This window comes from Heptranchias perlo, chromosome 13 (assembly GCF_035084215.1).
Source record: "Heptranchias perlo isolate sHepPer1 chromosome 13, sHepPer1.hap1, whole genome shotgun sequence".
Taxonomy (NCBI): domain Eukaryota; kingdom Metazoa; phylum Chordata; class Chondrichthyes; order Hexanchiformes; family Hexanchidae; genus Heptranchias; species Heptranchias perlo.
This window is the reverse complement of record NC_090337.1, coordinates 13,748,786-13,773,383: the sequence shown is the minus strand read 5'-3', so window position 1 is coordinate 13,773,383 and position 24,598 is coordinate 13,748,786. Positions and strand designations below refer to the sequence as shown.

The following is a 24,598-nucleotide window of genomic DNA, read 5'->3' as shown; positions in this document are numbered from 1 at the left end:
GTGAAAGATCCCATGGCACTATTTTGAAGAAGAACAGAGGAGTTCTCCCCAGTGTCCTGGCCAATATTTATCCCTCAACCAACACCTAAAAAAACAGATTATCTGGTCATTATCTCATTGCTGTTTCCGGGAACTTGCTGTGTGCAAATTGGCTGCTGCATTTCGTACATTCCAACAGTGATTACACATCAAAAAGTACTTAATTGGCTGTAAAGCACTTTGGGACATCCTGAGGTCATGAAAGGCACTATATAGGAACATAGGAACATAAGAACAGGAGTAGGCCATTCAGCCCCACGTGCCTGCTCCGCCATTTGATAAGATCATGGCTGATCTGTGATCTAACTCCATGTACCTGCCTTTGGCCCATATCCCTTAATACCTTTGGTTGCCAAAAAGCTATCTATCTCAGATTTAAATTTAGCAATTGAGCTAGTATCAATTGCCGTTTGCGGAAGAGAGTTCCAAACTTCTACCACCCTTTGTGTGTCGAAATGTTTTCTAATCTCGCTCCTGAAAGGTCTGGCTCTAATTTTTAGACTGTGCCCCCTACTCCTAAAATCCCCAACCAGCGGAAATACTTTCTCTCAATCCACCCTATCTGTTCCCCTTAATATCTTATAACCTTCGATCAGATCACCCCTTAACCTTTGAAACTCTAGAGAATACAACCCCAATTTGTGTAATCTCTCCTCGTAACTTAACACTTGAAGTCCAAGTGAAATGCAAGTCTTCCATTTCTTTCATTTTTTCTTTCTATTTAGTGCACCGTTAAATTTGGCAGGACCTCCGAGTTACCCACATTTCATAAGAACATAAGAAATAGGAGCAGGAGTAGGTCATAAGGCCCCTCGAGCCTGCTCCGCCATTCAATAAGATCATGGCTGATCTTTTACCTCAACTCCACTTTCCTGCTCTTTCCCCATAACCCTTGATTCCCTTAGTGTCCAAAAATCTATCGATCTCAGCCTTGAATATACTCAACGACTGAGCATCCACAGCCCTCTGGGGTAGAGAATTCCAAAGATTCACAACCCTCTGAGAGAAGAAATTTTTCCTCAGCTCTGTACCAAATGGCCGACCCTTTCTCTTGAGACTATGACACCTAGTTCTAGACTCTCTAGCTAGGGGAATCAGCCTCTCAGCATCTACCCTGTCAAACCCTCTAAGAATTTTATACATTTCAATGAGATTACCTCTCATTTTTCTAAACTACAGAGAATATAGGCCCATTCCACTCAATCTCTCTTCATAGGACAACCCTCTCATCCCAGGGATCAATCGAGTGAACCTTCATTGCACCCCCTCTAAGGCAAGTATATCCTTAGGTAAGGAGATCAAAACTCTACAGAGTACTCCAGGTGAGGTCTCACCAGAGCCCTATTTAATTGCTGCAAGACCTCCTTACTCTTATACTCCAACCCCCTTGCAATAAAGGCTAACATACCTTCCTAATTGCTTGCTGCAACTGCATGTTAACTTTCTGTGATTCAAATCACTCTGAATACTGACATTTCTCAGTCTCTCACTTTTTAAAAAATATTCTGCTTTTTTATTCTTCCTACCAAAGTGGATAATTTCACATTTCCCCACATTATACTCCATCTGCCACCTTCTCGCCCACTCACTTAACCTATCTACACCCCTTTTCAGCCTCTTTGCATCCTCCTTACAGCTTACTTTCCCACCTAGCTTTGTATCGTCAGCAAACTGGATACATTGCACTCGGTCCCCTCATCTAAGTCATTCATATATATTGTAAACAGTTGAGGCCCAAGCACTGATCCTTGCGGCACCCCACTAGTTACAACCTGCCAACCCGAAAATGACCTCTTTATTCCTACACTCTGTTTTCTGTCCATTAACTATCCATGCTAATATATTACCCCCAATCCCATGAGCCCTAATCTTGTGTAACAGCCTCTTGTGTGGCACTTTATCAAATGCTTTATGAAAATCTAAATATACTACATCCACTGGTTCCCCCTTATCAATCCTGCTAGTTACACCATGAAAAAAACTCTACGAGATTTGTCAAACACGATTTCCCTTTCATAAAATCGTGTTGACTCTGCCTAATCATATTATGATTTTCTAAGTGCCCTGTTACTTCATCCTTAATAATAGATTCTAGCATTTGCCCTACTATTGATGTCAGGCTAACTGGCCTGTAGTTCCCTGTTTTCTCTCTCCCTCCTTTCTTGAATAGCGGGATTACATTTGCTACCTTCCAATCCACGGGAACCATTCTAGAATCTAGGGAATTCTGGAAGATCAAAACCAAAGCATCCACTATCTCTGCAGCCACCTCTTTTAAAACCCTAGGATGTAGGCCTTCGAGTCATGAGGATTTGTCAACTTTTAGTCCCATTAATTTCTCCAGGACTTTTTCTTTATTACTCTTAATTACTTTAAGTTCCTCACTCTCATTAGTCCCTTGGTTCCCCATCATTTCTGGTATGTTTTTTGTCTCTTCTACTGTGAAGACAGATATAAAATACTTGTTTAACGTCTCTGCCATTTCCTTATTCCCCATTATAATTTCTCCTGACTCTGCCTCTAAGGGACCCACGTTTACTTTTGCTAATCTCTTCCTTTTTACATACTTGTAGAAGCTCTTACAAACTGTTTCTATATTTCTGAGTTTACTGGCCACTGCGACCCCCACCCCCCCACCATCACCCCGCTCCCTCCCCACCTTCCCGTAAATATTGGGGCCAATATATCAGTCAGTTGACAAACGTTACCAGTAAGTTCTGGTTAGTTAAATCATCAACATCCAACCCCGGAGTTTATGTTCCTTTAATGAAATACCAGATTGCTACATGGTTTGTGATCTGCACTGTCTGAACGTTGTCAAGATCCAGCTTGGCCCTGCTTCAAAAAAGCCTTAATAGTGCTTAAGTTGATAACTACTGTCTGTTGTTGACCTATTTCTGTGATGCACTGGGGAGAGGAGGGTCAAATCCATGGCATAACACACGACGAGGATGGTGCAGATGCAGATGGGAAAGGGAAAGTGGGAGAGTGACAAAAAATAGAGAGAAAAATTGCAAATGGTAAAGTTTCAATAATATTTTCTGCATTGTGCTGTTGTTTGGACAGTCAGCAAACTTTCCCCAGGAGATGCGCCATTTGTAAGTAACACAGACGTATCTTGGCAGCTGAAGTATGTTGGGTTTTTTTGCAGCAACATCAGCAGCTTACATTTCTGCGAGACATCTCAGAGTTCTTTACAGGATGGTGAGCAAAATAGTGGGGGGGTGGGGGCGGTGTTGTGAAAGCTTGGTCAAAAAGAGAGGGGGCGTTAGAAGGCTTTTGAAACCAGGGAAGGAGGTGACAATTCAGAGGTGCTGAGGGAGGGCGTTCCCCAAGTCAGGAACATTGGGGAGGGGTGGGGGGGGAGGAGAAGGAGGGGCAGCTTTTTGAGTTTGCCACCCAGGCGTAAACCTGGCATTGCGGATTGACCGCCCGTTACAGAAACTGCCCGGTTTTCATTTCTATTCATTTCTATCAATAGACTATACTCCGTAGTGACTGGTGCGGTGACAGCTGCTGGAGGGAGCAGGAAATGACTTTGTTTGACTCAGTGTCCATTTATGTCTGATTCCACTGCTGTGAAGTGCCTTTGGGACATTTTCCTACATTAAAGGCGTGATATAAATGCAAGCTGTTGTTTTATAGGAACAAAAATACAGATAGTAAATAAAAAGATATTACAATTACATCAAACCGATGAGTTCATTTAAGTATATAATATGCACAATTCAAAGTTATTAAGTAAAACATATATCGCAACTGGGAGCTGCAAAAACAGATTTGGTGACTCAAGAGTTAAAGCAGGATACTCCTGGAGTACATGAGACCCTATTTTGTGATCATTTCCATTACTCTCAGAACATAATTAATGACGCAAAGGATGATTACAAACAAAGCAGAAATAAGAGTCATAGCCCAAGTCACTTGAGACCAGAGCTGCTCAGCAAATGAAGCACAGCAGTCAACAATAAACAGCTCTCAGGAAATTGGGTTGTAAACGTCTCCCTGCTTCTGAGTGGCAGAGTCAATCACCTCTTGCAGATTGAAGAGGGGAGGCACATCGTTACCTTCGCCTGGCAGTGTCCGCACCTCCCCTTGAGTGTCAGACTGGGTATAAAAGAAGATTTACTTTCACTGCTCCAGTAGTCTACATGCAGCATGTGGCTATCTTACTCAGACGACAGCCTCGACACCCAGACAGACTGAAAGTTGCAGGCAAATAGCTCATCGGTCAATCTTCAGGTAAGGAGATCGTCATTCCTCTTTTAAAGGTGCTAGTGCTGTTTTGCCTGCTCCTTTCCTGCCACTCATGTCGAATTGTAGACAGGGTGATCATCAGTAATTCTCACCGGCAATACTGTAACCATAACCAGAGGCTTGGCTACGGTGTACGGGGTGAGTTTTCACTTTTACCACTGCGCGGAAACTGGCAGTATCACATTGGCCGCCCGTTGACGTCATGGAAACGAGAATCAGGCGGGGTGTAAAACGGGCAGGCAAATCCACTGACGCTCATCGGTAAAAGTGAGAATTCACCCCAATGTTTCAGATAGTTGTGAAAGATCTCAAAAAGCTGTAGAAATTCTCTGGATGTTTCGGGGTAGGTTTTACTCTTTAGCGCTCGGGCATAAGGCATTGCCTACGTTGACCGCAAAATCGGGCAGGGCAGGGCAGGGTCACACATCTGTAACACCACCTGCCCAATTTTCCACCCATTTAAATTAATGGACAGACTATCGGGTGGGTAGTGTTATGGACATGCGATGCCCTCTTTCCAATTTTCTTCTATGCCCTCCACCTGGGCAAGCTTTACACCCAGAGGCTAAAGAGAAACTGTGCCCTTAATCTTTAAGGGGGCATTGCCTTCATGAAAAAGCGTTGACTTTTTTTTTTAGTTTTGTTTACAAGTGTACAACGACAAATCATGTTACGGTGTATATGAGAAAAACGACACACAGCTCTTCTTCTGCGAGAAAAGGTTTGCCAAATATCTCTCAGCAAGAGATAACTCCGGCCTGCCCCTTCCACCCAAGGAGCCAGGGAAACCCCTCCGCCCACTAACTGCTGGGGACCGTTCCCACGGGTCCCCAGCTGTGGCCTCCTGCCACAAGGGGCCCACTCCCATCCGCCGGCCGGGTAGACAATCTGGCCGGGTGTCAGGCGGGAGTATGCAAATATTTATTCAAATGAGGCCCTGCCGTTAATATTGGCAAGGCCTCCACGTTCCCCGACCTTGCCAGGTTCGTTGTCTGCTATCAGGCTCCCCCACACCCTTCCTGCCTCCCTGTAAAGATCGAGGCCATTAGAAATGTCCAGTCTTTATTTACTGAACAATACAAATTCACAGAAGCTGAGATTGATACATTTTCTATTTAAACAGTAAATCCTGCACTAAACAGGTGGGTTAAGATACCACTGGCAGATTTTGTGGTCATTTTGTGAGGCTCCGATCCCAATCATCAGCAATTCATGCTACAGTGCTATAGTCCTGACCCCATTACTGTACCCACCACTAATGAGGGCGTGCTCTACACTGGGAGCACAGCCTCACAAAATTATCCCCGTAATGTAGATAAGTGTAAGGGAATGCTTACAGGAAAAAGCAAACACGAAAGGGCATCCATTAGCAAAGGTGGAGAAAGAAAGGATTTGTATGGGATTATTGGCCATTAGCTGAAAGTACCTAGTCACTGCGAAGCTGCGACAGAATCATAGAAATTTCGGCACGGAAAGAGGCCACTAGGTCCTTCATAGTTGCGCTGGTGCTAGCTCCCCAACAGAACTCTCTACTGTGATCCCATTTTCCTGCTCTTTCCCTTTAATATTTTTCTTCCTTGAGTGTTTAATTCCCTCTTAAATGTTGTTGTGATTGGCTCAGATTCAGTATCAACTTGTGGTAATGCGCTTCATAATCTAATAAACCTTTGGTTGAACACATTCCTTCTAACCTCCTCCTTGATGTGTCCAGAACTAATCCTAAATGTATTTTCCCTTGTTACTAATTCACAAATCATTATAAATAGTCTCTCACTATCTAAACCCTTATATTAGATCTCTTTTAGCTTTCGTTGCTCCAAAGCTGATCAAATGTTTCATTAATTTTTGACGACATTTGACTACACTCTTGTACAAATAACACTTGTACAGTATTGTGCACAGGTTTGAGCATTCTACTTTCAAAGAGACATTGATGAGTTGGGGAGGGTTTAGCGAAAAGCAACAAAGGTGATTCTGAGACTTAGTTATGAGGAGAGATTTTCAGAGCTCAAAGTTCTTTAGAGAAAAGCAAACTGGGAGATGCCGTCTCACAGGTCTTTAAAATACTGAGAGCCATTGATCATTCAGATGTAAGCAGGTTTTATGACTTAGACTATGAAATACAGGGCACAGGTTTAAATGAACAAATCTTAACTAAAGATTAGAAGAGACATTTTCCCTCACAGAATGGTGAGTTTGTAGACCAGACTCCCAACCAATGCAGTTCAAGCTGAGTCATTTAACTCTGTAAAAGAAACTGGGTAAGATCCTGGTCAGGAGATGAGTCTTCTAGGGGGATGCAGGAAAATATTACAGTGATCAAACACTCCATGGAACACATGGATTCATGGCTCAAATGAGGTGAGAGGAATGTTGTCTACAGAGATGTGAAAAACACTGACATAATCAGTGGGAGGACATGGGGGCTCGATTTTACAATGGTGGCGGGTTGGCAGCGGGATGGGGGGGTGGTGAACGTGCGCGTGGCAAACCCGCATAAACAAAACTTACCGTTTCCGACACGATCACACGGTGATTGCTGATGATTAACGTGCTCTCCGGGTTTCGCGCCCGGCAGCCAGCCTGATTGACAGGCTGACTGTCGTCGAGAGCTGCAACATGAGGCAGGGGAGAGAAAGAGAGAGAGAGCGAGATGTCATCCATCGCTGGAACGGAAGATCGGGGAGGGAGAGGGGAAGATCGAGGAGAGAGAGGGGAAGATCTGGGAGGAGAGGGGAAGATCTGGGGGGAAAGGAGAAGATCGGGCAAAGATCGGGAGGACATCAGGGGGTGAAGAGTGGGGCATTGGGAGGACATCGGGGGGGGGTGAAGAGTGGAGCATTGGGGGGTCATCGGGGGGGGGGTGAAGATTGGGACATCGGGAGGACATCGGGGGAATGAAGAGTGGGAAATTGGGGGGACATCGGTGGGGGGGATGAAGAGTGGGACATCGGGGGGGGGTGAAGAGTGGGACATCAGGAGGACATTGGGGGGTGAAGAGGGGGACATCGGAGCAGGAGACATCGGACATCAGAGCAGGGTGCAAAGGCAGGTTCATTTTGTGTTTTCACTTCCGTCTATGGTTTTTTATTTAGTTTATTTTGTTTATTGTTCCCTGATCCGGGGCGTGAATCAGAAGCGGTGGGCAAGCTGCCCAGGTACGTTAAAAATCTTTCTAATCCCTTCATCTGTCACAGGTAAAGTGCCTTAAATACCTCAATGAGGTACATTTGGCTCTTTAACTGTCATCTCGCTGGCTTTAATTGCCGGCGGGACTTCCGTTTTCTGGTCGCCCACCGCACACAGGTGGGTCGCTGGGAAACTCGGAAGTCGGCAGGTTGGAGCCGGCTTCTGAACCCGAACAGGATTTCTGCGATTTTCGGAGCCCCCCACCCCCAACGCACCCGCAATTGCCCCCTAAAATCGCCCCCATTCTCTTTTCCAAGTGACAAAACTTTGGCAGGGTTGAATCATAGAGATAGAGGGGCAGATAAATATTCTGGAATTGCATTTGATTATCTTTAGGGATGAAGGAGTATTTGTGCAGAACTTCCTTTCAGACGATGAAATGGGTGGAGTCCATAATAGGGAAGACTGGACGGGGTAGATTTTGACTTTGTGCGATAGTGTAAAATGGGTGATAGCGAATCTCTTCCATTGACTATCACCCATTGACTATCACCCATATTACTCTGTCGTACAAAGTCAACATTTACCCCTGCAAGTTGGTGAAAGGAAACAGACTTGTTGGACAAAATGGCCTTTTCTCATTTCATGCTGTCTCCTGTTCTTATTCAGCCCAGTTAATACATCATGCCCACAGTTAATTTTCTCTCTGTGAGGCGTTATTGTTGGCCAGTTTAAAAGCTAAAGACACAGACAGTACATTGAGATAGTGTATTGATGTACCTAGGGAGTATGCTAGTGTAGCACATTGATGTACCAAGGAAGCGTATTTAGGATACAGCTTCCAATTTCCCACATAGCGAGTTAATGATCTTGAATCATTTGTCGTGGAACGAAACCAAACTTCACCTGCAGTGCGGGAGGAGAGGTCAGGAAGTGAATCTTCCAGTCCGCTCTCAAACACAGGTCACAGTGGGCCCCGGCATCAATTCCTGATTGGATCGCTAGATTACCTGATCTCAGCCAGGGTATCAGCTGAGGCACTATAATAGGCCTCAGCAATCCAGGCTAGAAAGAGGAAAAAGAAAATCAGCTGGTTGACTACTCCTGACCCAGTGACCCTCACCGGAAAGTACATAAACACCCAGTAAGGATGTCCACAGATCTGAATGTGATTCCTCCCATGGAAAAACAGCCTGGGGCCACTGAGCCATTCTGTTGGAGGTTCCGGCCCGCCCTGCAGGCATCGTCAGAAGAGGAGGAACTGACGGGATAATGTCATCCGTCAGAAATCCCACCGGTTCCACCTCCAGTATTCACAACATTAATTCCTGGCCCCCCCAGCCCGGGGGCAGTTGTCACAGTAACGCTGAAAATGGGACGGGCGCCCACACTCCCTGGGCAAAAAAAACTCAACCCTGAGAAAGGGTCAGGCCCGCAGCAGACTGGCAACCAGGAATTTTGGGCCCCCTTATTTAAGCTTACTAATAAAACATGGCCACTTGGTGAGGTGGTCGAGTTTCAGCTGGACCACAGAACAGTACCCCAGCAAGCGACTGGGAGAGGGGGATAAAAGGCTCAAAACCAATGACAACAACTTGCATTTATTTAGCGCCTTTAACATAGTAAAACGTCCCAAGGTGCTTCACAGGAGCGTTATCAGACAAAATTTGACGCCGACTCACATAAGGAGATATTAGGACAAGTGACCAAAAGCTTGGTCAAAGAGGTAGGTTTGAAGGAGCGACTTAAAGGAGGAGAGAGAGGGAGAGAGGCGGAGAGGTTTAGGGAGGGAATTCCAGAGCTTGGCGTCTAGGCAGCTGAAGGCACTGCTGCCAATGGTAGGGCGAAGGGAGTGGGGGATACACAAGAGGCAAGAATTGGAGGAGCGCAAAGGATTGTAAGGCTGGAGGACATTGCAGAGATAGGGAGGACGAGGCCATGGAGGGATTTGAAAACAAGGATGAGAATTTTAAAATCAAGACGTTGCTGGACCGGAAACCAATGTAGGTCAGCGAGCACAGGGGCGATGAGAGAACAGGACTTGGTGCGAGTAAGTGTTTTGGATGAGCTCAAGTTCACGAAGGATGCAGGGTGGGAGGCCGGCTAGGAGAGCTTTGTAATAGTCGAGTCTAGAGGTAACAAAGGCATAGAAGAGGGTTTCAGCAGCAGATGAGCTGAGGCAGGGGCGGAGACTTGCAATGTTACGGAGGTGGAAGTAGACAGTCTTGAGGATATGGGGCCGGAAGATTAGCTCAGGGTCAAATAGGAAGCCAAGGTTGAGAACGGTCTGGTTCAGCCTCAGACAGTAGCCAGGGAGAGGGATGGAGTGTCGGCGGCCAATTAGATACAGAACTTAGAATCATAGAATCATAGAAATTTATAGCACAGAAGGAGGCCATTCCACCTATCGTGTGTGTGCCAACCGAAGAGAGCTATCCAGCCTAATCCCACTTTCCAGCTCTTGGTCTGTAGCCTTGTAGGTTACGGCACTTCAAGTGCGTATCCAAGTACTTTTTAAATGCGATGAGGGTTTCTGCCTCTACCATCCTTTCAGGCAGTGAGTTCCAGACCCCCACCACGTGTCCAAGAAACAGAGCTGGGAGGTATATCTGTTCCGTTTGCCATTTGTGGTGAAATTATAAACACAAGTGTAAGAAACAGTGCAATGGTTCCACTAGAAATTACCAACAGAAGAAATCTTCCACCTGCTGTCATAATGTTTTTGTGGCTTCACTGCTCTTGATCCATCAGGTCATGTCTCTTCATTGAATAACTATTATATGTAGTGCAGTACTGAGGCAATGCTGCACTGTTGGAGGTGCCACCTTTCGGATGAGACGTTAAACCAAGGTTCTCTTGGGTGGATGTAAAAGATCCCATGACAATATTTTGAAGAAGAGCAGGGGAATTCTCCCCAGTGTCCTGGCCAATATTTATCCCACGACCACCAATAAAACAGATTATCTGGTCATTATCACATTGCTGTCTGTGGGACCTTGCTCTGCACAAATTGGCAGCCAGATTTCCTACATTACAACAGTGAGTACACTTCAAGAAGGGTGGTGAGTGTCTGGAACGAGCTGCCAGAGGCAGTAGTAGAGGCGGGTACAATTTTGTCTTTTAAAAAGCATTTGGACAGTTACATGGGTAAGATGGGTATAGAGGGATATGGGCCAAGTGCAGGCAATTGGGACTAGCTTAATGGTATAAACTGGGCGACATGGACATGTTGGGCTGAAGGGCCTGTTTCCATGTTGTAACTTCTATGATTCTATGACTGTATTGACTGTAAAGCGCTTTGGGACATCCTGAGGTCATGAAAGACGCTATATAAGTAAGTTCAAGTTAGAATCATAGAATCATAGAAAGGTTACAGCACAGAAGGAGGCCATTCAGCCCATCAAGTCCGTGCTGGCTCTATGCACGAACAATCCAGCTAGTCCCGTTCCCCCGCCCTTTCCCTGTAGCCCTTCAATTTTTTTCCTTTCAAGTACTTATCCAGTTCCCTTTTGAAAGCCATGATTGAATCTGCCTCCACCACCCCCTCGGGCAGTGCATTCCAGATCCTAACCACTCGCTGTGTAAAAAAGTTTTTCCTCATGTCATCTTTCTTTCTTTTTTACATCCAACTGGATTCCCACATGTAGCTGGTGCTGGTACTGCCCTTTGTTAAAACTGAAGGGGACAAGTTGTGTGAGCACAGCTTCCTCCACTTTTACTTTGAAGGAACTGTCAGAGTAGTTGCATGAACCCACTTTAAATCTCTGCCAATGAACTCGTATCACTGTCACAAAACAGTGTATATTTTGAATTGTATATCATTACTGTTGTGAGCCAGATAAACAGGCTTTAAAATTAAAGCAGGGCTGTATTTTTTAAAATACGAAGATGCCATTCAATTCATTATTTATTGCCAAGACAGGAAACAATTGTCAACAAAATGTTGAGGTTTTCTTCGCTTTATTGCACTTAGCAAAATGTAGCTGTTTTCCGCTAAGTACCAGGCGTCTGCTTTTATTCTGGTGTAAGTGGCAATTTATACAGAGCAGTGACTTCATGGAAAAATGACACATCTGGTACTCACCGCAAAGTGTATTCATTTAAAGAGTGTTAATGTGCCACTGATCAAGGCATGTATTGTGTATTATACTGGAGCATACACTATTCTAAATATCTCGGCCCCAAAATTCCTGGGCTTAGAATGGCATAAAGAGGCCACAATTTGGGGTGGGACCCAGAATGGTGGGGGTGGTGTTGGGGGGGCAGGGGGGATGAGTGCTTCTTGTGCCTGTTCCCTTCCCGTCACATTACTTAAAGAGGCGAGACTGGCGAGACGACTCCCCCACCCCCCCACCACTCCCCCACACCCTCAGCTCCCATCAGAAACCTCGTCAGTTCTGCTTTTACTAGGTTGAAGGGAAAGTACACCTCGGTGAAGCAGGAGTACTTACTTAACCGATAGGGCGGTGGGGGATTAATGCTGGTTTCCCTAGCGGCAATCGAAGAGTAATTAGCTGCCGGTCGGAAAGCAGCAACCAAGAGCTTCCAGCAATTTTTTTTAAAAGTACACTTTTTGACTGAAACTGCCCTGGTCCCCTGATGGAGCGGCAAGGTGTCCCTCTGGTGTTCCTGGTCCCCTGACGGAGCGGCAAGGTGTCCTTCCAGTGTTCCTGGTCCCCTGATGGAGCAGCAACGTGTCCTTCCAGAGTTCCTGGTCCCGTGATGGAGCGGCAAGGTGTCCTTCCAGTGTTCCTGGTCCCCTGATGGAGCAGCAACGTGTCCTTCCAGAGTTCCTGGTCCCGTGATGGAGCGGCAAGGTGTCCTTCCAGTGTTCCTGGTCCCCTGATGGAGCAGCAACGTGTCCTTCCAGAGTTCCTGGTCCCGTGATGGAGCGGCAAGGTGTCCTTCCAGTGTTCCTGGTCCCCTGATGGAGCAGCAAGGTGTCCTTCCAGTGTTCCTGGTCCCCTGATGGAGCAGCAACGTGTCCTTCCAGAGTTCCTGGTCCCCTGATGGAGTGGCAAGATGTTCCTCCAGTATTTCTGGTCCCCTGACGGAGCGGGATTTGGGATAGGGTCACCATCAGGCCAGATTGATAGCGAAAAGCGCCTCGCTGCGCTTCCGGTGGCATAGTGGGGCCGCGGGAATTTCCGTCCCTTTATGTTTGGTACTTTATGAAGGACTGCACGGCCAGACCTGGTTATTACAAACTCTTCTTATGGGGGAATCATCATTCCCGCTTCAGATTTCTCCCATTGCCCTTCCTCTCCTGAAGGCAGTGACTCACACTGGAATATGGTTAAATGGGCATTGTAGCTCTCTACTATCTCACTCAAGTGGCCATTATTCACGTGTCTGCTTAGACATTGAGCGTTGGTGCACTATTTCATCGTGGAAGGTATCACAACCTAACCCTGTTCTTTCCTGGTGTCCTGGCCAATATTTATCCTTCAACCAACATCACTATAAACAGATGATCTGGTCATTATCTCATTGCTGTTTGTGGGACCTTGCTGTGTACAAATTGGCTGCTGCATTTTGTACATTACAACAGTGACTACACTTTAAGAAGTACTTCATTGGCTGTAATGCAATTTCTTTCTTTATTTCTTTCTTTCCCCACAAATGTAGTTTCCAGACCTATCAATGAGCACATTGCCTTCGTGGTACCAGCCTCAGCACTTGAAGGGTTAACTGAAAATAAGCTTCCTACAACTAAGCCGGCATTCATTTTATTTCAGACGATAGTTTTGGATTAAAAACACCTCTGGCCCATTTGATTTTATCCTTCCTAGTATCTTCCCTCAACAGAAAATCTTTATTTCTTAAATGAGCACAATGTCGTAGCCTCAAGCCTCTTTCACAGGTGCCTGTTCCATCCAAACAAGAAAAACATAACAACTTATTGTTAAGAGGTACAAGAAAGACAGGCCCTGGAGACGGTGCAGAAAAGAGTCATAAAGTCAATCACTCGCATTCCTTCATTATGAAAGAAGGCTAGGGAATACTTCTCAATCTTAACTGGAGACAACATAGAAATATAGGAACAGGAGTAGGCCATTCAGCCCCTCGAGCCTGTTCTGCCATTCAATTAGATCTGTATCTCAACTCCATCTACCCGCCTTGGTTCCATAAGCCTTAATACCCTTACCTAACAAAAACCTATCAATCTCAGTCTTTAAATTTTCAATTGATTTAGACTCAACAGCTTTTTGGGGGAGAGAGTTCCAGATTTCCACTCCCCTTTGTGTGAGGAAGTGCTTCCTGACATCACTCCTGAATGGCCTAGCTCTAATTTTAAAGTTATGCCTCCTTGTTTTGGACTCCCCCACCAGCAGAAATAGTTTCTGTCCTATCAAATCCTTTAATCATCTTAAACACCTCAAGTAGATCACCCCTTGGTCAAGGGAATACAAGCCGAGTCATAGAGTTATATCAGATGGAAAACGGCACAGAAAAAATAAATGCAGAGCTCTACTTCAAGTTAAACCAAGGACGCACAGGTTCAAACTGGGTAAAGGCAAATTTAGAACTAGTGTCTGGAGAGTTATCACCACGAGGAATAGATTTCCGGGTAAGTTGGGGGGGGCGGGGGGGGGGGGAGAATTCATAGGCTGTTTGGTGATTGGAGCATCACAACCAGATCCTTATCAGATATTCACGCACATACACTTTCCAGCAAAGGCCACTGGGTGACAATCAGGAGCAGTCACCCCAGCTATGACTTTAATGTAGTAAAACATCCCAAAGCGCTTCACAGGAGCGATTATCAAACAAAATTTGACACCAAGCCACATAAGGAGATATTAGGACCGGTGACCAACAGCTTGGTCAAAGAGGTAGGTTTTAAGGAGCGTTTTAAAGGAAGAGAGAGAGGTAGTGAGGGGGAGAGGTTTAGGGAGGGAATTCCAGAGTTTAAGGCCTAGGCAGCTGAAGGCACGACCGCCAATGGTGGAGCGAAGAAAATCGGGGCTGCCTCCAGATTAACTGTCCAGGACCATAATCATTAGGAAACTGTGCCCAAATTTTACTTCTAATGCCTGCCTTCTTGTTAAAAAAAAAATTGTGATTTTAAAAATAAGGTTTTTGATGGTTGGTTTACATTTTACAAATTTCTGGGTAGCCCATTTAAAAAACGAACTGTCCCGTCAAGAAGTGGAGGTTGCTGCCTTGTATAATGGTGGATGTTACTTCATACGGAAAGTACTTCTCTCTATACTTAGCTCATCATTGAAGTGGAGTAGTCCCTGGGCTGGAGTGAAGCTGCCCACTTTGTTCTCTGTCAGTGCTCATTGCAAATATCCTCCACAAAGATCGATAGGATTGCAGTGTTGTACTGGAAACAAGCTGCCACCTGGTGGTTTATACTGAGTATTGCAGGACAATGTAAGCAGAGAAGGGAGGATGAGATTAAGTTCTGACAAAGGGTCTTCGACCTGAAACGTTAACTCTGTTTCTTCCTCCACACATGCTGACGTGCTGAGTATTTCCAGCACTTTCTGTTTTTATTTCAGATTTCCAGCATCCGCAGTATTTTGCTATTGATGAGATTAAGTGCAGTTCCTGAGAATGTGGGGTTACAAATGTTGTATAGTTTGCGCTGTCTTAATAAGGGAGAACAGACGAGGTCTGTACACAGCAACGTTCCAGTGGAAGGGATGAAGGTTTGCCCACTAACCCCCATCCTTACACAAAACTTAATTACATTTTAATGGTTAGCACTTAAACATTTATATTATGGTATCATTTGCATTTAATAAGCATCTTACCACATCAAAACATTTTTTTTATTCGTTCATGGGATGTGGGCGTCACTGGCGAGGCCGGCATTTATTGCCCACCCCTAATTGCCCTTGAGAAGGTGGTGGTGAGCCGCCTTCTTGAACCGCTGCAGTCCGTGTGGTGACGGTTCTCCCACAGTGCTGTTAGGAAGGGAGTTCCAGGATTTTGACCCAGTGACGATGAAGGAACGGCGATATATTTCCAAGTCGGGATGGTGTGTGACTTGGAGGGGAACGTGCAGGTGGTGTTGTTCCCATGTACCTGCTGCTCTTGTCCATCTAGGTGGTAGAGGTCGCGGGTTTGGGAGATGCTGTCGAAGAAGCCTTGGCGGGTTGCTGCAGTGCATCCTGTGGATGGTGCACACTGTATTTTGCAGAATTAAGTCATACTTTCGGCTGTTTTATAAAGCAGTATTTGTGAGACTGGTTCCTCTCCTACAACTTTAGGTCAGTGATGCATGCCTGCAATTCCCTTGATGATTGCCAATATTGGCCATCTTTTGCAGCTTCCCTCCCCCAGATCTTAGTGCTTTTCTGACAACAACAAAATAGGCATCTAATTATTAACAGTTGAGTGTTTCCATCTGAAAAAGTAATGATCCTCTATCAGATCTGTCTCAGGTTAATACAATCTAAATACATTCTACCGGTGAATAACATATGGAAAAAAGAAGAAAGAACTTGCATTTATTTATATAATGCCTTTCTCACCCTCAGGATGTCCCAGGTGAAGTACTTCTGAAGTGTAGTCATATCGGAAACACGGCAGCCAAGTTGCACACAGCAAGGTCCCACAGACAACAATGAGATGTTGACCAGATAATCTGTTTTTAGTGATGTTAGTTGAGGGATAAATATTGGCCAAGACACCAGGGAGAACTCCCCTGCTCTTTTCGAAATAGTGCCATGGGATCCTTTACGTCCACCTGAGAGGGCAGACAAGGCATCGGTTGAAGGTCTCATCCAAAAGACGGCACCTCCAATAGTGTAGCACTCCCTCCGTACTGCACTGGAGTGTCAGCCTAGATTTTGTGCTGAAGTCCCTGGAGTGGGACTTGAACCCACGGCCTTCTGACTCAGAGGCGAGGGTGCCACCACTGAGCAACGGCTGACACCTGACCTTTTTATTTCTACCCCCTCCAGGTCTGCCTGTAGTAAACCCCATTTCTCACCTGTGATGGTAGGAAAGCAGCCTGTTACTAGGCCTCTGCCAAGGCTGCACCCAATCCAGCCGTAAGATGGTACATTTGAGCAGGCCAGGGAGATTCAGCCCCTGATACTTTTTGTTAAGTTTTCCTCTAAGGGGAGACCCACAGGGGGAGGCAAGGGAACTGACCATGGAGGGGGATTGTTAGAGTGCACCTTGTGACCTGCATTCCCTTAACCCGGTGTATCCAAGAATCAATGTGCTGCATCGCTACCCAACAGCTTGATTGGTCAAGTGAAACAATATTAGTAAAGAAGTCAAAAACTCCAAGAAATAAAGGTTCCGCGTGTAAACTTCCAGATCTGCACATAGCGTGAAAAATTTATGAATGATGCTTTCCTCTTGAACCCCTGCTGTCCATGTGGTGAAGGTACTTCCACAATGCCGTTAGGCAGGGAGTTCCAGGATCTAGACCCAACGACGATGAAGGAGGCCATCTAGATACACTGGGGTGGACTTTCAACTCGCCACTCAGACATAAAACTGGATGTTATGGATCGGGAGCCCTTTAGGGGAACCGTTAGGGGTTGCCAACCCTCCAGGATTGTCCTGGAGTCTCCAGGAATTAAAGATTAACCTCCAGGACACTACTACAAGCAACCCGGGAGAAAAAATCATAGGGCCGTTTAAAAAAAACAAGCGCTTTCTTTTCATTTTCTTTGAACACTTTTATTTATGAGTTATAAAAATATTCAAGATTGGAAAAAAGGCTGTTTAACAGACAGTCAAGAATCATCCAATGGGGTAATGAAGAATCTGTTTGCCTTCCAATTGGTGAGAGAAAGCGGTAAACCGCGAGGATCGACGTTTTAGGTGATTAATGGCGGAAGTGTGAGGGCGGGAGGCAGGACATCACATGATGAAACCTCCAGGAATACGTCCAACCTGAGTTGGCAACACGAGGAAACACCGGGCGCTAAATTGGGCCGTTTAGCGCCCGTTGTTTCGGCGCTACACGGCCTCTCCGACATCCAAGATGGCGTCTTGGATGCGCACGTACGTTTCCTGCGTGACGTGCGCCAGACGCCATCTTGGTATAGGAGTTAGTGCAGGCGCAGATAACGAATGCTGGAATCATGTAAAGTAGGGAGAAAATGGCTTCAATCAGTGTACAACGTTGATTTTGGGACTTAACGCTCAACTCAACGCACAGTCTTAACCCCGACCATCTGAACGTGTCTTAGAGTGCCTGGAGGACCCTCCACCAGCGCTATTTAAAGGGACCATGCAGGATTTGCAGGTTAGTGGCTGGATTATTGCTTCTGGCTGCTGAGACATTTGTAACTGCTTTTGGAGGTTTCCTAGACTTCAATACTAGGACGCGGGGACATAGCCCAACATTTAGAGCCAGGAGGTGCAGGAGTGAAGTTAGGAAATGTTTCTACACACAAAGGGTGGGAGACGTTTGTAACGCTCTTCTGCAGACGGCAGTTGATGCTAGCTCACTTGTGAATGTTAAATCTGAGATTGATAGATTTCTGTGAACCAAGGGTATTAAGGGATATGGGGCTAAGGCGGGTATATGGAGTTAGGTCACAGGTCCACCGTGATCTCATTGAATGGTGGAACAGGCTCGAGGGGCTAAACGCCACTGCCACTTGCTGCCTCCTGATATGCGCCTCCTGCAAGAAAGCAGGATGTGTGTCTGGGCGATGTGCCTGTCATGGTTGAATAGCTGCCAGTGTATTTGGCCCATGAATTGTGGGTGGGTGGCTTGAAACAGTGGTAATGTGTAAGGATGAGAGGAAGCATCTGATTGGAAGGTTTGAGTACTGATGGAAAGGATTTATTGGTATGTGGGTGATGGGGGGTGTAGTGCCTGGTACAGTTGGTAGGAGACGCCATTAGACAGTTGACCTCACTCACCTTGGCCACTCATGTCAAAGCGTTGAACTTCTTCCTGCACTGCATCCATGTTCATGATACTGTGCGCCTGGCATTGACTTCATCCCCTGCTGCCTCCCACTGCCTGTTGGACATATGTCTGGAGGGCCTCTTGTCACCCATCACCCCCCCCCCCCCACCCCCGCGGATATAGGATGTCCCTCCTTCTGTCCTCCTCTTGCACCCAAGGTCTCTAGTGCATCAGCAGAGAACCTTGGTGCATGCACTCTCGCAGGCCTGGTACCAACTCAGATCGGCAGATTGGTGAGGTCTGTTGTGCGAATTGGAGGATGTAGGATTTAGTAGTGCGCAACCTTTATTCAATGTTTTAACATAACTCATCAGTATGTAAACACAGGGATGGGATCAGCATCTGTGTTTTACGTGTGCAATGTCTGATCTCTGTTCAGACTCCATGCAGACAGTAGACTGTTATTTTCAGCAAATAACAGGTACCAGCTACCTTTAAGAGATTTCTAAGAAACATCCTCCCTTTAAGAGATTGAGCTCCCTCTGGTGGTAGAATGTGTGAATTGCATTGATTCCATGTGCAAGGCCTGGAAAGGAACGCTGATTGCAGGTAAGTGCTCCCTTGGGTCCAAACTTGCGTCCTGCCTGCACAGGGTCCTTCGGGCCCGGGGTGTTAGAACATCGTTTATAAATGACCTTACTATATTCTCACATTTGCCACCAGTGCTATGAGCCATATTTCAACAGTCTTAAGTCTATGAGGGTTAAATTCGTTAACCCCCGAATGCGTGATTAACCCGCGCTCGGTCATTGAGATGCAGGCAACAAGTGAGGTTCGTGCTGACTGGTCATTTACCTGATATCTGCGAGCAGCCAGGCTGTTGAGTGGCTGATCACCAGCAGGGGGGGTCTAGATAGCGCATGAGTGGCTCGCATCACGCAAAGGCAGCCTGCATCTCTTAAAGGCAGGCTGCACCTCTTAAAGGCAGCCTCCACCACTTATTTGCAAAAGATAAGATACACATCCGCACAGAGTCTAAACAGAGATCAGACATCGCACACGTAAAACACAGATGCAGGTCCCGACCCTATGTTTACAAACTGTTGAGTTATTTTAAAACATTGAATAAAGGTTGCGCACTACTAAATCCCACATTCTCCAATCTGCACGCCAGACCTCGCCAATCTGCCGATCTGAGTTTGTACCAGGCCGGCGAGAGTGCGTGCACCAAGGTTCTCTGCTGATGCTCTACAGGCCTTGGTGCAAGAGGTGGACAGAAGGAGGGGTATTCTAGATCCACAGTGGGGCAAGAGGCCCTCCAGACATATGCTGAAGAGGCAATGGGAGGCAGCACGAACATGGATGCAGTGCAGGAAGAAGTTCAATGCTTTGACACGAGTGGTCAAGGCGAGTGAGGTCAACTGTCAAGTGGCGTCTCCTACCAACTGCACCACTAGCCACATCTACTGCTCCACCCACTACACCCCCCATCACCCACATACCAACAAACTCTTTCAATCAGTACTCAACTCTTCCAATCAAATGCTTCCTCTCACTGTCACACATTACCACTGTTGCAAGCCGCACACCCACAACTCACAGGTCACACACACTGGCAGCTATTCAACCATGACAGCCGCATCACCCAAACATCTTATAGGACACTCACCAACACACGTCCCGCTTTCTTGCAGGAGAAAGTGGTGCATAACAGGAGGCAGCAAGTGGCAGTGGCTCCATGGAACATGAACCTGTTGTCCTCTCGCAGGATGACCACATTCCTGTCCCACCCCTGCCACTCTGCCAGTGTCCTTGCTGTTGCCTGTCAGCCAGACAGCCCACTCTCTGTAGAGTATTGAAATTTTGTTTTAGGAACAGAGGAATAAAGGACAGGACTAGGCCATTTACCCCCTCAAGCCTGTTCCGCCATTCAATGAGATCATGGTTGATCTGTGACCTAACTCCATATACCCACCTTAGCCCCATATCCCTTAATACCTTTGGCTAACAAAAATATATCAATCTCAGATTTAAAATTCACAATTGAGCTAGCATAAACTGCTGTTTACAGAAGAGCGTTCCAAACTTCTACCACCCTTTCCATCTAGAAGCGTTTCCTAACTTCACTCCTGACAAGTCCTGGCTCTAATTTTTATGCTGTGTCCCCTAGTCCTAGTATTTAAGTATAGGAGACCTCCAAAAACAGGTACAAATGCATCAACTGCCAGAAGCAATAATCCAGCAACTAACATGTAACTCCTGCATGATCCCTTTAAACAGCGCTGGTGGGGGGTCCTCCATGCTGTTTGTGACCTGCTCAGCAGTTAAGACAATGCATTGGCTAGAGCGTTGAGTTCCAAAATCGTATGTGTCCCTTTAATCAGTGTTGCATGCTGATCTAACGCATATTCTCCTTACTTACTTATCTGTGCCTGCGCGAATGCATTTACCAAGATGGCGTCCGGCACACGTCACACTAGAAGCGGCGCGCGCACATTCCAGATGCCATTTTGGATCCTCAGGAGGCCACGTAGCGCCTACAAAATGGGTGCTACGCAGCCCAATTTATAGCCCAATAAGTTTCATATCAGTAGACAAAAGGCCCAATGAGCATATCGTGCTGGTGCACGATGACGATCATCATCAAAGAGTACAAACTCGTTCCAACAGTGACGTTCCATGCCTCCGGTCTTCACTCTATTGTATTATTGATGCACTGCTTGTGTTTCCAACGTTGACGAATAAAACAAACATGATATGAAATTCGAAGTTGACATCTGCATGAATATATTTATGGAAGCAGCACTTTCTGATGTTGCAACATTCCTTCAGTACTGCATTGAAATGTCAACAATAACAACAACTTGCATTTATATAGCGCCTTTAACGTAGTAAAACATCCCAAAGCCATTCACAGGAGCGTCATCAGACAAAATTTGACACTGAGCCACATCAGGAGATATTAGGGCAGGTGACCAAAAGCTTGGTCAAAGAGGTAGGTTTTAAGTAGTGTAATTATAGAGGAGAGAGAGGTGGGGTGGGTTAGAGAGAGAATTCCAGAGCTTAGGGCCTAGACAGCTAAAGGCACAGCCGCCAACGGAGGGGCGATAGAAATTGGGGAGGCACAGGAGGCTAGAGTTGGTGGAACACAGAGTTCTCGGAGGGCTGCAGGTCTGGAGGAGGTTACAGAGATAGGGAGGGGCATACCTCAGCCTAGGTTATGTGCTCAGGTCTCGGACTGTCGCATTAACTTGGTTGAATTTTTTTTGTCAAAGTGACAAAGTTGGTGGGTGATAGTTTCAGGGTAGATTTCGTGTACCTCAATTTATAGAAGGCCTTTGATATACATATCTACATATTCGCCCATATAACTTTAGGTTATTAAGCATCATTTTCGACAGTCTAATTTCAGTATTGTTTGCACTGTGGTCCCAATATTAAATGAACTAATTTGAAAGAATTAGCTGCATTTTTCAATCTATAAACTAAGCATTCCCTAGAAGATTTCAGAAGTCCAGTGAAAGAATGAATTAGAGTAGTGGTGCAAGGAGTCATGATTTCGAGAGATCGAGGTACAGAGAGGAGAATGTCAATGATAAAGATCTGTGGCTCCTGTAGAATCAACAACTGGCATTTATATAGCGCCTTTAACATAGTAAAACGTCACAAAGCGCGTCACAGGAGGGTTATCAAACAAAATTTGACACCAAGCCACATGAGGTATTCGGACAGGTGAGCAAAAGCTTGGTCAAAGAGGTAGGTTTTAAGGAACACCACAAAAGAGGAGAGAGAGGCAGAGAGGCGGAGAGATTTAGGGAAGGAATTCCAGAGTTTAGGGCCTCGGCAGCTGAAGGCACGGCCGCCAATGGTGGAGCGATTAAAATCGGGGAGGCGCAGAGATCTCGGAGGGTCGTAGGACTGGAGGAGGTTACAGAGACAGGGAGGGGCGAGGCCATGGAGGGATTTGAAAACAAGGATGAGAATTTTAAAATTGTGGTGTTGCCGGAACGGGAGCCAATGTAGGTCAGCGAGCCCAGGGGTGATGGGACTTGGTGCGAGGTAGGATACGGCAACAGAGTTTTAGATGAGCTCAAGTTTTGGAGAGTGTAAGATGGGAGGCCAGCCAGGAGAGCATTGGAATAGTCGAGTCTAGAGGTGACAAAGGCATGGATGATGGTTTCAGCAGCAGATGAACTGAAATAGGGGCGGAGACGGGAGATGTTACGGAGGTGGAAGTAGGCAGTCTTGGTGATGGAGTGGATGTGTGGTTGGAAGCTCAGCTCAGGGTCAAATAGGACACCAAGGTTGGGAACGGTGTGGTTCAGCCTCAGACAGTGGCCAGGGAGAGGGATGGAATCGGTGGCTAGGGAGCAGAGTTTGCAGCGGGGACTAAAGGCAATGTCTTTGGTCTTTCCAATATTTAGTTCGAGAAAATTTCTGCTCGTCCAGTACTGGGTGTCGGACAAGCAGCGTGACGTAAGAACATAAAAACATAAGAAATAGGAGCAGAAGTAGGCCATACGGCCCCTCGAGCCTGCTCCGCCATTCAATCAGATCATGGCTGATCTTCAACCTCAACTCCATTTTCCTGCCCGATCCCCATATCCCTTGATTCCCTTAGAGTCCAAAAATCTATTAATCTCAGCTTTGAATATACTCAACGACTCAGCATCCACAGCAATCTGGGGTAGAGAATTCCAAAGGTGAGTGAAGAAATTCCTCCTCATCTCAGCCTTAAATGGCTGACCCTTTATCCTGCGACTATGCCCCCTAGTTCTAGACTCTCCAGCCAGGGCAAACAACCTCTCAGCCTCTACCCTGTCAAGCCCCATCAGAATCTTATATATTTCAATGAGATCACCTCTCATTTTTCTAAACTCCAGAGAGTATAGGCCCATTCTACTCAACCTCTCTTCATAGGACAACCCTCTCATCCCAGGAATTAATTTACTGAACCTTCGATGCACCGCCCCCAAGACAAGTATATCCTTCCCTAGATAAGGAGACCAAAACTGTACACAGTACTACGGGTAGGTCTCACCAATGCCCAATACAACTATAGTAAGACTTATTTACTCCTATACTCCAACTCCCTTGCAATAAAGGCCAACATGCCATTTGCCTTCCTAATTGTCTGCTGCATGCTAACTTTTTATGTTTCTTGTACAAGGACACCAACATTTAATAGTTTCTCGCCATTTAAAAAATATTCTGTTTTTCTATTCTTCCTACCAAAGTGAATAACCTCACATTTCCCCACATTATACTCCAACTGCCACCTTCTCGCCCACTCACTTAACCTGTCTATATCCCTTTGCTGACTCTTTGTGTCCTCCTCACAGCTTACTTTCCCACCTAGCTTTGTAACATCAGCAAACTTGGATACATTACACTCTATCCCTTCATCCAAGTCATTAATATAGATTGTAAATAGCTGAGGCCCAAGCACTGATCGTTGCGGTACCCCACTAGTTACAGCCTATTATGTGGCACCTTATCGAATGCCTTTTGAAAATCCACATATACTACACCCACTGGTTCCCCTTTATCTACCCTGCTAGTTACATCCTCAAAATCTCTAATAAATTTGTCAAACACGATTTCCCTTTCATAAAACCATGTTGACTCTGCCTAATTATATTATGATGTTCTAAGTGCCCTGTTACCACTTCCTTAATAATGGATTCCAGCATTTTCCAGACGAGTAATGTCAGACTAACTGGTCTGTAGTTCCCTGATTTCTCTCTCCCTTCTTTCTTGAATAGCGGGGTTACATTTGCTACCTTCTAATCCCCTGGGACCGTTCTAGAATCTAGGGAGTTTTGGAAGATCATAACCAATGCATCCACTATCTCTGCAGCCACCTCTTTTAGAACCCTCAGATGTGGGCCATCATGTCCAGGGGATTTATCAGCTTTTAGTCCCATTAGTTTCTCAAGTACTTTTTCTCTACTGATAATAATTACTTTAAGTTCCTCGCTCTCATTTACCCCTTGGTTCCCCACTATTTCTGATATGCTTTTTGTGTCTTCTACTGTGAAGACAGATACAAAATATATGTTTAACGCATCTGCCATTTCCTGACTCCCCACTATAATTTCTCCTGTCTCGGTCTCTAGGGGACCAAAGTTTACTTTTGCCACTCTCTTCTTTTTTACATACTTGTAGAAGCTCTGACAAATCAGAGACAGTGGAGGGTTCGAGAGAGGTGGTGGTGAGGTATAGCTGGCTGTCGTCAGCATAAATGTAGAACGTGACATCATGTTTTCGGATGATGTCGCCAAGGGACAGCATGTAGATGAGAAATAGGAAGGGGCCAAGGATAGACCCTCG

At 45.9% G+C, this 24,598-nt stretch overlaps 1 protein-coding gene across 2 annotated transcripts in view; it reads left to right on the top strand.

The window, feature by feature from the left end:
• Positions 1 to 2,978: 2,978 nt before the first annotated feature.
• The window catches only part of LOC137331305 (type-1 angiotensin II receptor-like), a 41,124-nt gene continuing 19,504 nt past the window's right edge, over positions 2,979 to 24,598 (top strand). Inside the window, exon 1 of one of the 2 annotated variants that reach the window (XM_067995019.1) lies at positions 2,979 to 3,059. The gene's annotated coding sequence lies outside the window, so the exon portion shown is untranslated. Of the gene's footprint in view, positions 3,060 to 3,974; positions 4,282 to 24,598 lie in introns of those variants that run through there. The other variant, XM_067995018.1, reaches the window with a different exon arrangement.